This window comes from Cheilinus undulatus, linkage group 15 (genome assembly GCF_018320785.1).
Source record: "Cheilinus undulatus linkage group 15, ASM1832078v1, whole genome shotgun sequence".
Taxonomy (NCBI): Eukaryota; Metazoa; Chordata; class Actinopteri; order Labriformes; family Labridae; genus Cheilinus; species Cheilinus undulatus.
In genome coordinates this window covers 17,507,543-17,517,994 of record NC_054879.1, presented here as the reverse complement: position 1 = coordinate 17,517,994, position 10,452 = coordinate 17,507,543, and positions in this window count along the sequence as shown.

Below are 10,452 nucleotides of genomic sequence, written 5' to 3'. Positions count from 1 at the left end.
ACATCATCTGTTCTGTTGCTCTGATTGGCCCGTAGAGATGTGACAGACAGAACATTTACCCAATCACCCTCCGAGTTTTTTTCAGAGCCTCTGCCTTTTCTCAAACGTCTCCTATGGGCTCTATGCACAAACTGCTTACGCCTTTGGCATTAGACCGCTCCCACTCTTCCAGTCGGGAGAAGAGAATGGGGTATGATGGCAAAATCATTGCGGTTTACTCGCTGTTTGCATGAGTTACCTGAGCTGACTGTCAATGACGAGTTAAATTTAGCTGAAGATGTACATTGCAGCACGCAGCAACGATGTCCAGAAGTGCTTTTAACCTGTTTTTGAAACATCATTTTAGCATGTTTGGATGCCAAGTGATGATGGTAGAGTAAACACAAACAACAATCAAAACAAAAAAAAAAACCCAACGAAACAGACAAATTAAGGCAGTATAGGAGGGTTTAGATTCCGTTTTGGCCTAGCACGTATCGTTAGGCGGAAGTTGAGAACCGGTCTTATTTTCCACCGGAAATACGCCAACCCCTGCTGTGCATAGAGCCCATTGAAGCTTTCCCAGATGGATCATCTGGCGTGTCAGGTTACCTTTCAGCTGTTGCTTGCAAATGTAATTCATTTTAAACTTGTATTCATCAGTCAATTATTGATAAAAGCTGCCATTCTGGGGGGTTTTCACTTATCTCAACACATCATCAAACCCAGTGATGGACAACATTACAGCCCGAGAAGTATAAAATATCTCTATCGCCTCCTTGTGGCTGGATGTAGTATGGGGCCTGAGAGAGGCTGTTCCAAAAATTGAAGTAAATGCTCTTTCTGCATTTTTGGCTTATATTTATAAACCTAGTGCAATTACTATATCTGAAACTTGGCTTAACCATAGTATCTGAAGTGATTATATATGTTTAGAAAATTATGCTCTCTATACATCTGAAATGTAAACCGGGGGTGGAGGCATGCCAATATATGTTTCCTCAGATCTAGTATTTAAACAAATAGATCCAACAATTCAGCTGCAATAGTTTGAAGCGTTTTTAGTAAGGCTATAATAAATGTAAATACATCTATAACTATTGTTAGCATATATAAACCACCTGCACCAGCAGTCCTTTAACTGCATGATTTCTGCAATAACCTGAAATGCATTAAATCTTGTTTGCTCATTTCAATAAAGATTGGCTACACAAGTCTGCTGGTGAGGAGAGAAAACTTTTTACTACTTTAAATGTGAGTCAAATAATTGGTTGAACCTACTTGAATCACTTATAATGCTCGAACCCTTCTTGTCTTTATTCTTGTGTTTTATCCAAACTGTATTATAAAGTCTGGTGTTTTCAGATTGCTTTACTGATAACTCAACATGGAAAATGAAGCTTCCTAAAGCACCACCATGTCTGATAAAATTCAGACAATATAAAAAACTGAATGTAGATTTATTTATTAATGACTTAGTTTCTGTTAACTTTGGATTATTTTAGACTGAGTATAGTGATGTTATAGATAAGCACGCTCCTTCAGAGATTGCTAAAGTTGAGGGTAATCATCTGCCCTGGATTACTCCTGAATTTATAAATCTGTTTCGGCAGAGGGATAAGGCCTGGTCAAAATTTTGTCAGACAAGGGATAATGCTGACAGGGAATTTTACAGGCAACTTGAAAATATGAGCAAAACTAAAACTTAAAATACTAAATGAAGATTTTATAAAGAATCTCTTACATTTAATTTCAAGAATCCAAGCAATTTTGGAAACACATCAAAACCATTATCAATAAACCTGATAAAGACTCCAGAAATCACATCAAAAGTGGCAATGTGATTTTACACTCTATACTAAATCTTCCAGTCAGCATTTTTGCCGTCTGTTCCTTTTTGCCTTCGATCTTATCTAACAGTTGGCTCTTTAGACAGTGATCCATGTCGTTCAAGTTCTTTCTAATTTTAGAAGACTTTGCTCATTGAGGTCTAAAATGGTGTTAATTAATTAAATGTAAACAGTGCTGCTGGACTTGATGGAATTGAAAATAAGTTTTAAAAGTTAGTTTCTCATATTCTTATGTACCCACTTGTTTATCTACTTAATCGCTCTCCATCCACTTGTAAGTTACCATCTGTCAAGAGGATCTCCTGCACAAAGCAGGAGATCCTCTTGATTTAAATAATTACAGACCCATATCCATTATCTGCTCTATTCCCAAAGTCTTTGAGAAATTAATCCATAAACAAGTCTTGCATTATCTCAGTACAAACAATATTTCATCAACATGTCAATCAGGATTTAGACCAAACCACTCCACAACTACCTTAAAGCTCGAGTATGTAACATTCGATGAGAACCGTGCAGAATCAACTCTACTCCCCGTCACATCCTGTTCTCCATGTTTGAGCTCCATAGCTCCGCCCCTCTTCTCACATACCTCCTCATGGATGAGCATGTCTGCTGAATCGAATATTGACGGTGGCAAAGCTCTTGTGGATTGATTTTGCTCCACTTTTCCACTGAAATCAATGGCTGGATTACAGGCAAGAAAACACTTCATCTCAGCATGAACAAATTCTACATAGGACCAAACACTGCTGGTAACTCTGCCATTGTATTCATAGTATGTCTCCTAATTGGCTGGAGCATCGTCCCTTGCTGGTTTTCCTCAAGTGAGAGTGCAGCATGAGGAGGCGTTGCAGAAGTGTGTTAGATGGTTTTAATAACAAGGCCCTAGTGGGTTGTGTTGTTTTTGTGGGCATGCAATACTAAAAATGAATCGCTTACTGCAGCTTTAATGAAATTTACCAATGATGTCTTCTGTGCTTCTAAAAGTATTGATATCACCGGAGCAATCTTTAGTAATTTCACTAAAGCTTTTGATTTTGTTGACTATTATTCACTTTTTGTAGTTCAGTTCATATCTTTGCCACTGGGAACACCATGTGGTATTACATGAAAATATGATTCACTGTCACAGCAGCAAGGTGTGCCTCAGGGCTCAATATTGAGACACTCCCTTTCTCCATTTGTTAACAATGTCCCCTAAATCTTTTGTTATTGCCATATTCAACTTTATGCAGATGATACTGTCTTTTTCACTTCCAAACTGGATTTATTACAAATACAAGATTCACTATAGTACAACTTTTACATTCTACAGGACTGGCATTTATCCAATAAACTCCCAGTAAAACACAATCATACCAAAAGGAATCTCAAATCCATACCCAGTCTCATTACAATTGCAAAATATGGCACTCCTCTGCATAAAATTGAAACCTTTAAGTATCATGGTATCTCATCCAAACTTACCTAGCTCTATGTGAAAAGAAATTGCCCCCCTAAACCTAATAACCAGATGTGAAAGCAACAACTGCAAGCAAGCATTTAGGATAAGTGGCAATGAGTCTTTCACATCATTGGGGAGCAATTTTGGCCCAGTCTTCTTAGCAGAATTGTTTTAAATAAACCACATCTGAGGGTCCACCCAGGTTCTGAATCAGCACTGTTGGTGCGATGTTCTTTTTATGGAATACAATGTTAGTTTTACTCCAGATGTAACACAACGCAAGTTCCAGAAAGCTCAACTTTTGTCTTGTCAGTCCACAGAATACTTTCTGAAAAGTCTTGGGAGTCATTGAGATGTTATTTGTTTGCAAATGTGTGTGTGATATGTTGCAATTAAACTTGCTCCATATGAGGAGTAGGCATCATTCCTACTGACTGGAAGAGAGGCTTTGTTGCCTTGATCTGGAAGGGAAAGGGTGATATGTTAAAGTGTAACAACGACAGGGGTATTACTTCTCTCAGTCTCTCAGAACTAGGCATGGTCCTTGCACCACTGCTCCAACACCAGCGGCCTGAACAGTCAGACTTTACGCCTAAGGGGTCCAAAGCAGATCACATTCTGGTACTAATTATTCTCTTCTTGTGTTTCCAGTTTTATTTTGTAGTTTTTGCCCACTCTCTTTCCTCATTTCCTTTACAGCTTTTTGTGTTTTCCCCCGCTTGTTTGCACATACTTGTGCGTCTTGTCTGTCATACTTGTGCTTATCAAAGGTGGATAAAGTACTAGACTATTGTACTCAAGAAAAATTTAATGTTACTTTGGATAAAATATACTTAAGTAGAAGTAAAAGTGGTAATCTATAAATCTACTCAAGTAAAAGTAAAAAGTAAGTCATTTAAAATTTACTTAAAATACTGAGTAGCTACTTTTGATACTTAAGGGGGTCATAAAGTAAAATATGATCTTTTCTTAATATGAATTAACTACAAGAGAATGTGAATCTAAAACCAGACAAATTAAGTATTTTTCTCTTATATGTGTTATGTGGAAATCAACCATGCACAAGTTTGTAGCCTACTTACAATTCACAACAGAGACTGGATTTAAAAGTTGTTCTCCATCTCTCCAACTTGGCTCAGCGCTATGACGCGTGAACAGATGATGTATGAAGCTCTCTGTCAGGATGGATGGGTCCAGAGGGATTTTAAAGGAGCATCAGAGCCACAAGCTTGCAGTATGAAACAATTTGACACATACCAGGAATTTTTCACATTGAAGTCAAATAAAAAGATAACATAGGCTACTCATTGTGCAAGGCTTGAGTGTGTGATGTTTTTTCAGATTATGGATCAGAAAAAAAAAAAAAACATCTGAAAATAACAGACCAGGTGTGTAAAGACCTTTATTTGAGACAAAAGATGAGACTCAAGCAGAAACAAATTCAAATATATAGTTTCTTATTAAAGGAAACATTTTTTAGACTATAATGGCTTAGTTAAAGATTTTTTTCTCCAAACAATGTAATGACGTCTCTGTCAGAATAGAAGCGACATAATTTGCCGGTGCAATGTTTGAGAAGTCTTTTTTTTTTTTTTTTTTTTTTAAAGGAGAAGACATGCTTGCAGCAGACCTTTGTAATTAATTAATCGTATTGATGACTGGTTGAATGAAACACTGATGCCAATAATCAACAAGTTGCCAAATATCGGTGCAGATAACTGGCAAGACTGATTATTGGTCGAACCGTAGTTACAACCCCTTTATCCCCCAAAATGCTGAACAATTTATGTAACAGCAAAGTGATCTATATAAAATTCAAGTGTGTAGCTAAAATGTATTTATTATTTCTTACAAAATATATATACATATTTTTTTAAGATTTATTTTTGGGCCTTTTCATGCCTTCATTTGATAGAGGAAGGACAGTGGATAGATTCAGGAACAGGGAAGAGAGCGGGAAGAGACATGCGGTAAAGGGCCACAGGCCGGATTCGAATCTGGGCCCCCCGCGCACATGGGTAGTGCCTTAAACCACTCGACCATCTGTGCTCCCACAAAATATATTTTTTTAATCTGGAATTCCTGTGCATTTATTTTCCACAAGTTCATTGCAATATTTTTTTTATTATTATTGCCATTATTGTTACCTTTGATATTTACTTATAGACAATATTTATACTCATTTTTAGTTTATGTTTTTTATTGCAAACCATTTTAGCAAGTAAGCAGTAACCCAGAGATCTAATTTATAACTTACATACACTGGGATATGGGGCTATAGAATGGATTTTTTTAGGGAGCAAATTTTCTGAATGAAAACTTATTTGGGAGCGGATAGTCGGCTGTTCTTGCTGAACTGAGTTGAATTATCAGTATCTCTGAAAGGAGCTGTAATTCCCATCACTATTAGCGAACTCTGCACCAACAATTGCCACCTGACTTCAGGCCACTCTCTTTCCACACTCTCAAACATTTTAAATGAAACTTCCACTGTCTTTCCAGCAAAAGGTGGTGTAAAACTACTAGCTCAGTTGATAAATTTTCTGCTCCTCCATATTTACAACAGCAGCCTTCTCTAACTCTTACCTGGCCAGTCTTTTCTGAAAAGCTCTGTCCTTTCCTCCAGCCTTTCCTGCTCCTTGTCTCTCTTTCTGTGTCTTTCTAACAAAGCACCCTACCTAACGAGACTCAAACAGCTTCTTGTGGCATATTACAAATGGTCTGCAGACAACACATCATGTAATAAAATAGTCGCTATCTTGGCCCATTAGATTTATCGTACCTACCTAAAACTCTATGATAGTACTCACTCAGACAAAGCAGTTTGTTTGCCCATAAGCTGTCTGAGCCTCTCATTAAAGCTGGCTACTAACACGTTTTAACACGCTGAATTTAACTCAGTCTTTTCTGAGACAGAGAGTGCTAAAATGTTAATAAAGTAGTTCAGTGGGCTACGTCACAACACTAATGGTGAAGTATCTGCATACCTGGCAGGCTTGTGGAAGATTTAAGCAGAAAAAAATGTAGTTATTCTGATAAAAAAAAAAAAAAAGATGAAACTCTGAAGGAAGAGAATTTAACATTTAGTTTCTTAAATAGGAAATATTTTTAGACTGCTGTGACTGAATTGAGGGTTTAACAGGAAAAGAAATGTTTTACTCCTTGGCATTTGTCATAAACAAGTGTTGCTGTTCATGTTGCTCATATTAGTCAGAAAGGTTGTGGGACAACTGTAGCTCAGTTGGTCATGTCGCATTCAGAGGGTTGTGGGTTCGACTTCCAGCTCCTGCAGTCACATGTCGATGTGTCCTTGGGGAAGACACTTAACCCCAATTTGCTCCCACAGCTTAATCAGTGGTGTGTAAATGTGAATGGATGCATATGAATGGGATTAGCTAATCACTCCTCAATCAGTGTGTTTTTGATGTATCTTAAATAAGGTAAAATCATCAGGAACACAAGAAATGGAATAAACCACATTATATCCTGGTGTTTACACAGAGTGAATGATGGGTCACACAGAGTCAAGTTTGCCCGGACATTAAAGCCACTGTGGTGGTGATACAGGGGTAAAGAAACAATATCTTGTCACAATACAGAACAACAGTGCCCTCTACTGGAGAAGAAAAAACGCACAAGACTAAATCTAAATCAAGATTCCAGTGTAGTTTAAAAATAATTTTGATAATGACTAAAATAAGATCTCTAGAAAGTAATTATTTATTCTACCTTGTAATTAAGTACGCCTATTTGAGACAAAAACACATCTAAACTGAATTTCCAATAATGTTATTGTTGGTTTCTGGCTTAAATGTTCATATTTGTCCAAATTTTTTTTTTTTACATTCTGAGCCTAACCTAATGCTCCTGATTATGGGCTGTACTACGGCAGACATGATTAAGAATATGGCAGTGAGGATCATCTTATTAAACAGGCCTGAATGCTTTGGTAAAACATACAGAAATCCTGACACACTACAAACTTAAATACAAGAGATTGTGTAACTCAGACTAGTGAAAGCTCACTGGACCCTAAATTTAATCAAAAACTTAACCTTAAGATAACAGGTACTGCCATCCTGATAGGAAGAACTAGAGCCCTGCGTGGGACGCTTTTCTTCATCCACTGCCATCCACTCCCACGTGCACCCACAACAGGTCTGTCCATCCCAGCCAGCATCCGCAAGGATTCTGACAATCCATGTTTGATATTTACAATAACAGAAAATGCATTTAGTTAAAAGAATGGCAATTTTAATGTGTTCACTTTTAGGCACCATCTTGACAAAGTTTCTTCCCTGAATAAAGACAGTAAAGTAATCTTTAATCTGTTTACGCTGTGTTATTATTGCCATCCTCTTCCTTAGATGCTTAATGCAATAAGGCTGATTTGCATGGAAAGGGATGTTTTTTCCCACAGAACTGCATAATGGCTCAGCGTCTTCGTGTGCCAGTGAATATTTGCAACGTAATAAGGGGAGCATTAAAGCTGCACCTTTTGACTTATTTGCCAAGTTTAAGTGCACACACTTTATCGTGGAGCTTAAACAAACCTGCACAGAGACAGACACAAATTCAGACATTTTTGCGAAGCACTACCATTTATAACCACAAAGAACAACAAATAAACCATGATTCCTAACACCAACTTGTGACAAATCCCTTGTATTAATCCCTTGTATCTTGTTTAATAAGAGCACAGTCACTTTCTCAGTTAAAAAGAAAAACCAGGGGCGTGCTGGTAGTCGAGTGGTTAAGGCGCATGCCATGTACGCAGGCGACCCGGGTCGAATCTGGCCCGTGGCACTATTTCCTGCATGTCTCTCCCCGCTCTCCTCCCTGTTTCCAACTCTAGCCAATGTCCTATCAAATAAATGCAAAAAGGCCAAAAATAAATCTTTCCAAAAAAAAAAAAAAAAGAAAAACCAGACTCATGAGCCCGGTCTACAGTAGTTTCCGTCTTTCAGCATGTGTTTGACAGCGATGGCTGTCTCCTCTTCGGCATTGTGGCGGAGTGAGCATGTTATACAGGGGAAGTGACGTAGTCTAGTCCCCCTGAAAACTGAAGCAAAAAGCAACAATTTTGGATTTTGATTGAAAATCTGTACATAATTATGTTTTTTCTTTGGCACCATTTTTGAACTGGTACACCAACGTAGTCTTCTGGAAGGTATCAAGGACAAATGGAGCAACAATGTGGCATGAAAACTACGACAGCCGCCAATTATAGTAGCAAGATGTAGATTTCACATCCAAGGACATAATTGAAGACTAAAATGCCCATTTTTGTCAAAGTAACTGGGGCACTCTTGGATGAAACCAGTTTTCTAACATCTGTTTATGTTTCTAACTGGGATTACCACAGCTTTGTGAAATTGCTGCTGTTCTTTTCTCTAAATCTGAACTCATACTTCTGCTGGGAGGAGATGTGAAGTGTGTTATAGAACTAATCCTGGATGGATCCAAAACAAAACCAATCACAGTTTCCAGAATGGCTCTTTCTGCTTTTATAGACCAGTAGGGTTTATTTTAACCCTTGGATTTTCTCATTTTCATCTTCTGGGCAGTATTTTGCCTCTAATGCACGCTGCTCAATTACATGCATAGATTGTGTCATTACTGATAAATCTTTTATTCTAGAAAATGTCCCCATTCAATAATTCTTAACAGCAACATGCAGCTATGATCTTGGATTGGCCACAGGGATTCAGATTCTGGCATGTAGGAACACCTCTGTAAAAATATGTCTGTGTGAAGTAAATTCTATTTGGGGCGACTGTGAGTCTGTAGGTAAAGTCGGTTGTCTGTCAAACAGAGGGTGGAAAGTTACCCTCACTCCTGGACTAATGTGTCACTTCTGTGTCAGTGGCATGTGAATGTATATGGATGATTTTACATATCCTTTGCCATCAGTGTGTGATGTGGACTGAATGGGTGTGAATGGGTCAGTGTGACCTGTGGTGTGAAAAGTGCTTTTGAGCAGCCACATATAAGCTCAGGTTAATGTACAAATTACTTTTACAAGACTGACAAAAAGAAGAGAACCCAGCACTCTCATCATAAGATAAACTTTTAAGCTTTAACTACAGGTAGGTTTATTTCATTTACAGCTCATGATGATAAACTTTTTAAAGCACCTCAGAAGGAGATTGAAAACTCTATTGCCAACCTTGACAACCTGCTCTTAACCCATCTAAGCCCACCGCCAACAATAGTTGCAGAAGTTCATGATTGTTATTTCCCTTCCATAAATACATTTTTAAATGTCGTGCATGCTTTTTCTATCAATGAAATATTACAAGAAACCTTGGGAAACTCTCTTGAGGAAAAAACAAAAAACAAAAAGGCTCCATGTACTTCCTGTCACATGATGTTGTTGAATTCCTGATCCATTTTTTCAATAGAGGATCAGTGACAAATACAACAAAAAGTCTGTTTCATATAATCAAGTTTTTGAGGTTGATAATTAAATATCAACTTAACCATGAAAAGTCTGTAGAATAACCTGACAAAACAAATATTGCATCAGATGTGTAGTTTTTGGTGTATGTAGACATTTGCCTTTACATCCTGATTTTTACAAACTTAAAATGCTGAAAAATTCAGAGTTAAATAATATTTAAAAAATCCATTGTTTTTCCATTTCCTGAATAGTAGCAGTATTGGAGATAGGTAGCTTTGGCCCAACACCGACAATATCTGTTATTGGTGCATTCCATTTAAAGTGGGAAACTCCAAGTTGATGTTATCAAACTTGTGCTTCCAACTTGCAAATCACAGCAGCCACCAGCTAAGAGTTTATAGCAAATGGAACGCATTCAACTCAGATGTGATGTCATTCCCAGTTCTAACATATGACTTCTAAGGTAAAGAGAACACAGCATATATACAACATGAAAATGAGGGAAAACTGTCACAGCACCTTCCTGTTAAACATGGCATAGAACTTTAGTCCTTGTATATTCACTGGATGTTAGAATCTCACACTGCCTTAGAGAGCTGATCATTGGTCAGTTATCATGTCACACGGCTTTTCTTCTGAGGAGCACAGAGGAAGTTTTAACCCCTCTTTAAAAAATCTTAAAGCAGGGTCACAAGACTGATGTGAGAGTTTTTCGAAAAGGTGTTCAATTAATCCTCTCTGCATAAATTAGAACTGCAGTGCTCAAGGTTACT